Source organism: Balaenoptera borealis (genome assembly GCF_965194805.1).
Source record: "Balaenoptera borealis genome assembly, chromosome: 11".
Classification (NCBI taxonomy): domain Eukaryota; kingdom Metazoa; phylum Chordata; class Mammalia; order Artiodactyla; family Balaenopteridae; genus Balaenoptera; species Balaenoptera borealis.
In genome coordinates, this window is record NC_138868.1 from 1,551,017 (window position 1) to 1,556,663 (window position 5,647).

Below are 5,647 nucleotides of genomic sequence, written 5' to 3' on the forward strand. Positions count from 1 at the left end.
AATTCATACTCCATTCTCCATTATTATTAATAATCTATACTTCACACTCCATTTTAATACTCCACACTCCATTCTCCTTCCCTTATTCTCCACTCTCCACACCCCATTCTCCATTATTAATACTCTACACCCCGTTCTCCATTCTTATACTCCTCTGGGTCCACTTGTGCCCCTCTCTGCTGGAAGGCTCTTCCATTCCTCCCCTTTCTCTCTGGCTCCGATGCCTCCCCAGCCTCCCGCCCGACCGGGGTCTGGACCTCCGCTTTCCCTGTTGCCCAGCCCCACTCACCCCCGCCTTCCCTCCACTGCTGAGCATTAAACTCTCTGTGCTCCTCCAAAGCCACTGTCCAAGAGAGAGCAGTTCACAGCCTCTCACCTGCACCCGGAGCCCCCATAAAGGGATTAGTGCCCTTGTGAAAGGGACCCCAGAGAGCTCCTTCGCCCCTCCTCCCACATGAGGACGCAGCAAGAAGGTGCCGTCCTGACCAGGACCCTGAAAGAGGACCCTGCCAAGTCACCATATACTGGCACCTTGATCTTGGACTTCCAGCCTCCAGTTTTGTGAGATATAAATCTCCCTTGTTTAAGCTGCCCTCTCTGTGGTATTCTGTTGCAGCGGCCCCGGACTGAGACCATCACCCTCCTAACCTCCCTCCACCCCTCACCTAGACGGTCTGAGCCCCGGAATGTGCCCTTCTGAGCATGGGGTTGCCGACCCCGTCCAGTCACGGTGACCTTGGGGGGGAGGACCAGCGGGCACACACACGCTCACCTGAGTCCTGCACTTGTCCCCCCAGGGCCGCGCTGGCGGGCAGCAGCCTCCTACCGCTGAGCAGACCTGCTGACGCAAGATGTCAGCTCCTCTGCTGTCCTGCTGGCCCCTGCATGCAAGGAGCCCGAGGGACCCAGGTGGCAGCCATGCCCTGTAGTTCAGGGACCCAGCACGCCCCAGACCAGAGCGGGGGAATGGAGCACCAGCCCTGGACGGGCTTTGGGAGGGATGGTGAGAGGGCCGTGGGCCCCCCCGCTGCTGCCACCCCTCAGTTCTGGGAACTACGCATTTTCCCATTGGGAACATTGTGCCACATGAAGGTCTTTGATATACCCCAAGGATCCCCTCCAACAGGCTGCTCCAGCTGGGCCCTCAGCAGGCCCTTCAACCCCGCTCAGGCGTGGCATCAGGGGTGTGCAGAGCCCTCTCCGGCTCCAGGCCCTGCTTCCAGCTGGGCCTTCCATGTCGCCTTGGACGTGGCCAGGGAAACCCCTGGTGCGGGCCGTGCTGTCTCTGGAGAACGAAGAGGCCTGCCAGGCACTGAGTGATTTCTTCACAGGGGAAGCGAGACACAGCGATGTTTATTCTGAAGGTGTCCAAACATGGCCCTGACCACGGGGCCCCTAAAAACTGCTCCAGGGTCAGACCTTGAGTATCCGCAGGGCTTGTCTCACACCCACCTGAGCACTCGGCCTGCCTCCCGCTCATCTTTCCCCATCAGCCGTTAGTAATCACTCATTATGATTGTTAATAGACGATGAATGATCAATGACTAAGATCATTAGTGTTCAACTAGTGATCAACTGTCTCCCCATGCTGTATGGGAGCTGTCTGGGCACCCAGATCTCTTCTGACTACCTTTTTGTTCTTAATTCTGGTAATATACACGTAACGTAAAATTCACCATTTATCCATTTTTAAGTGCACAATTCACTGGCATTAGGTACATTCACATTGTTGTGCAACCATCATCCACCTCCAGAACTTCTTCATCTTCCCAAACTGACAATCTGTCCCCATTAAACACTCACTCCCCTCCCCTCCCCCAGCCCCTGGCCCCCACTATCTACTTTCTGTCTCTATGGATCTGACAACCGTAGGTCTTCATGCAAGTGGCATCAAATAGCATTTGTCTTTCTGTGTCTGGCTTATCTCACTGAGCATAACGTCCCCAGGGTTCATCCGTGTTGTAGCCTGTGACAGGCTCTCCTTCCATTTTAAGGCTGAGTAATGTTCCATTGTGTGAGTGCACACATTTTGTGAATCTGTTCACCCATCAATAGACATTGGGTTACTTCTACCTTTTGGCAATTGTGAATAATGCTGCTGTGAGCACAGGTGTGCAAATACCCGCTTGAGGCCCTGCTTTTACTTCACTTGGGTATATTGCAGAGGCGGAATTGCTCCATCTTAGGGTAATTCTGTGTTTCATTTCCTGAGGAACCGTCATACTCTTCCCCATGATGACTGAACCGTATTCCATTCACATCTACAGGGCACAAGGTTCCAATTTCTCCACACCTTTGCCATCACTTGCTTCCTTTTCCTTTTTCCTCTTCTTCTTTGTCATTTTTTTTTTTAATAGGAGCCATCCTAATGGATATGAGGTGATATCTCATCGTGGTTTTGATTTGCATTTCCCTCATGATTATGATGTTGAGCATCTTTTCATGTATCTGTTGGCCATTGTATGTGTTTTTTAGAGAAGAGTCTATTCAGGTCCTTTGCCCATTTTTAAATTGAGGTATTTGGGTTTTTGCTATTGAGTTGTATGTATTCTTTATATATTTTGAATATTAGCCCCTTATCAGATAGATGGGTGGCAAATACTTTCTCCCACTCCATAGGCTGCTTCCTCACTTCCGACTATCTTGGGAGATGGCCCAGAAGCACCTGGGCAAAGTCTTAACTGCGTATCGTCATCCATCCCATGGGGCTGAGAACTGCCGCTGACCCTCTTCTCTAACCAGCTTTGACATGAATGTACCTGACTCCGACCAGGGTTCCTGGCCTTCCCCAATCATTAGAAATTGATAAGATGCCAGACAAGAAGTTCAGGCAAGGCTTTATCGAGGCTCCTGCAGCTGTAGGGGGGAGCAAAAAGAAGTAACAGCTTCTATTGATCACTCCCCCCGGGGCGGGAGGGGGGCGAGCTGGTTCCTTATACGGGGTGAGGGTAGGGGTGTGTCCAGGGGTCGGGCTGGAGGGGTGGCTTAGGTGGTCTGCCCTCCCCCTTGGTGGTGTTCTGTGCAGGGGGCATGCGCAGTACCCTGTTTTTCTCCCAGCTCTTCAGAAGTGGCAGTTGGGTTTTTTGGTCTTTTTGTATCTTTTCATCGATGATTTGCCCCAACTGCACAAGCACACAGTTATTTTTAGTCCCTTATAGTTTCTTTGTATCTTGTAGCTCAGAAGATGTTTGTCCAGGTGCAAGCACTGCAGCAAAGGGTCCCAGGTCCCCGCCTGTCTCATACCCACTAAATCAATAGTCATGCATCACACAGCCAAGGCTTTGGCAAAGACACATGCCTGGCACATGACCAGGGACGCTGGGGGGCGGAGCCTGCAGTAGGTGACAGCCATTCTGCAAGACCCATCATTTCTACAGGACCAGACCAGTGAATAACATGGAAACATGGTCAGTATCACCATACATCTTGGTCAGTGGCACAAATCTCTGCTGCTCCCACCAGGACACAGAATGCTTCTGATTCGCTATCGTGACCAAGAAGAGTTTTGGGGTCTTACATTTGACCTTCCTCACTGGACCTTTGAGAGTGACCAGCTGTTGGGATTACTAACTGTCAAATATCTCAATGTCGATTATAAATTCAGAGACCATAAAAACGACCACTGGGTGGGTCCATGAACCCAGTGGACCCACTGTAACTGGACATTGACCTGGACCCCATTTATTTCTTGACCCCATAGGCCTCCAGCCTAGCAGGGAACCACAGCAACTCTTCAGGGTTAGGGTATGGGTACCCTGTGTCCTACAGCCCTACAAAGTAAGGGGTCCCCTTTCCCGAGCACAAAGCCACTCGAGTGAATGGCCATGGTTACTTTTGGGGAACAACCTAGGGACCAAGACCATAGTACTTGCTGTGATGTGCAGGGCCCTTCCCCTCTCCAAGCAGCAGGTTCTGGGTCTGAAAACAAACCCAAATCCAGCCGCAGGTCCAGGGCTGGACTTTTCGGTGGGGCAATCGCCACCTGCGGCCTCTTTCACCTCCATCCCCAGTCCCTTTCAAGAGCGGCTCTCTTGAGATACAGGCAACCTTCATATGTTTAAAGTTCACAGCCTGGTAGGTTTTGACAAATGTCAAACTTACCCGTACATATGTTGTGTAAACCGCGGCCACAGCTGGGTGGTGAATACACCCATCGCTCCCAAGGTGTCCTGGTGCCCCTCTCACCTGCCCCCACTGTGGACCTGCTCACTGTCGCATTTTCCAGAGTTTTCTATCCATGCAATCATGCAATGAGCATTCCTTTTTCCTTTGGCTTCTTTCATTCAGCGCCATCACTCTGAGATCCGTCCCTGCCATTGTGTGTACCAGTAATTCATTCCTTTTCATTGGTGAGTGGATTCTGTTACATGGATTTACCCCTGTTTGGTTTTATCTGTTTGTCTGCTGATGGACAGTTAGGTTGTCTCCAGTTTGGGGTTTTTACAAATAAAGGTATTATGAACATCCACGTACAAGTCTTTACGGGGACACACTTGTTTTCCTCTTGGGTAAATACTGAGATGTGGAATGGTTGCGTCATATAGTAGGTGTACGTTTGACTTTTTAAGAAACTGCCACATTGGAATGTAAATTGGTGCAGCCACTATGGAGAACAGCATGGAGGTTCCTTAAAAAACTAAAAGCAGAGCTACCATGTGATCCAGCAACCCCACTCCTGGGCATATATCCAGAGAAAACTCGAATTCAAAAAGACGCATGCATCCAATGTTCACAGCAGCACTAGTTACAATAGCCAAGACATGGAAGCAACCTAAGTGTCCATCGACAGATGAATGGATAAAGAAGATGTGGTACATATATATACAATGGAATATTATTCAACTATAAAAAAGAATGAAATAATGCCATTTGAGGCAACATGGATGGACCTAGAGATGATCATACTAAGCGAAGTAAGTCAGAAAGAGAAAGACAAATATCATATGATATCTCTTCTATGTGGAATCTAAAAAAATGATACAAATGAACTTATCTACGAAACAGAAACAGAATCACAGACATAGAAACAAATTTATGGTTACCAAAGGCGGAAAGGATAAATTAGGAGTTTGGGATTAACAGATACACACTATTATATATAAAGTAGATCATCAACAAGGAGCTACTGCATAGCACAGGGAACTATACTCAATATCTTGTAATAACCTATAATGGAAAAGAATCTGAAAAGAATATATATATGTATGTATATGCATATATGTATATATAACTGAATCACTTTATTGTAGCTAACACAACATTTTGAACCAACTATACTCCAATTAAAAATAAAAAAGACACCACCACCCTGTGTTGGGAAGTGCTTGTCCCATTTGCACCCCTGGCTATGTGAGCACTTCTGCTTCTCCACATCCTTACCTGCGGTTACGGAGGATCTACCTCATCTTAGCCAGCCCAGTTTCCTGATGACTAATCATGGGACACATCTTTGCATGTACTTATTTGCCAACTGTATATCTTTTTGGTAAAGTGGCTATTGAAACCTTAGACCTGTTTTTAGGTTGAATTGTTCATTTTCTTATTGTTGAGTTTTATGAGTTCTTTATATCTTCTGGATACAAGTCCTCTATCAGACATATGGTTTGCAAACATCTTCTTCCCGTTCATGACCTGATTTTTCAGTCTC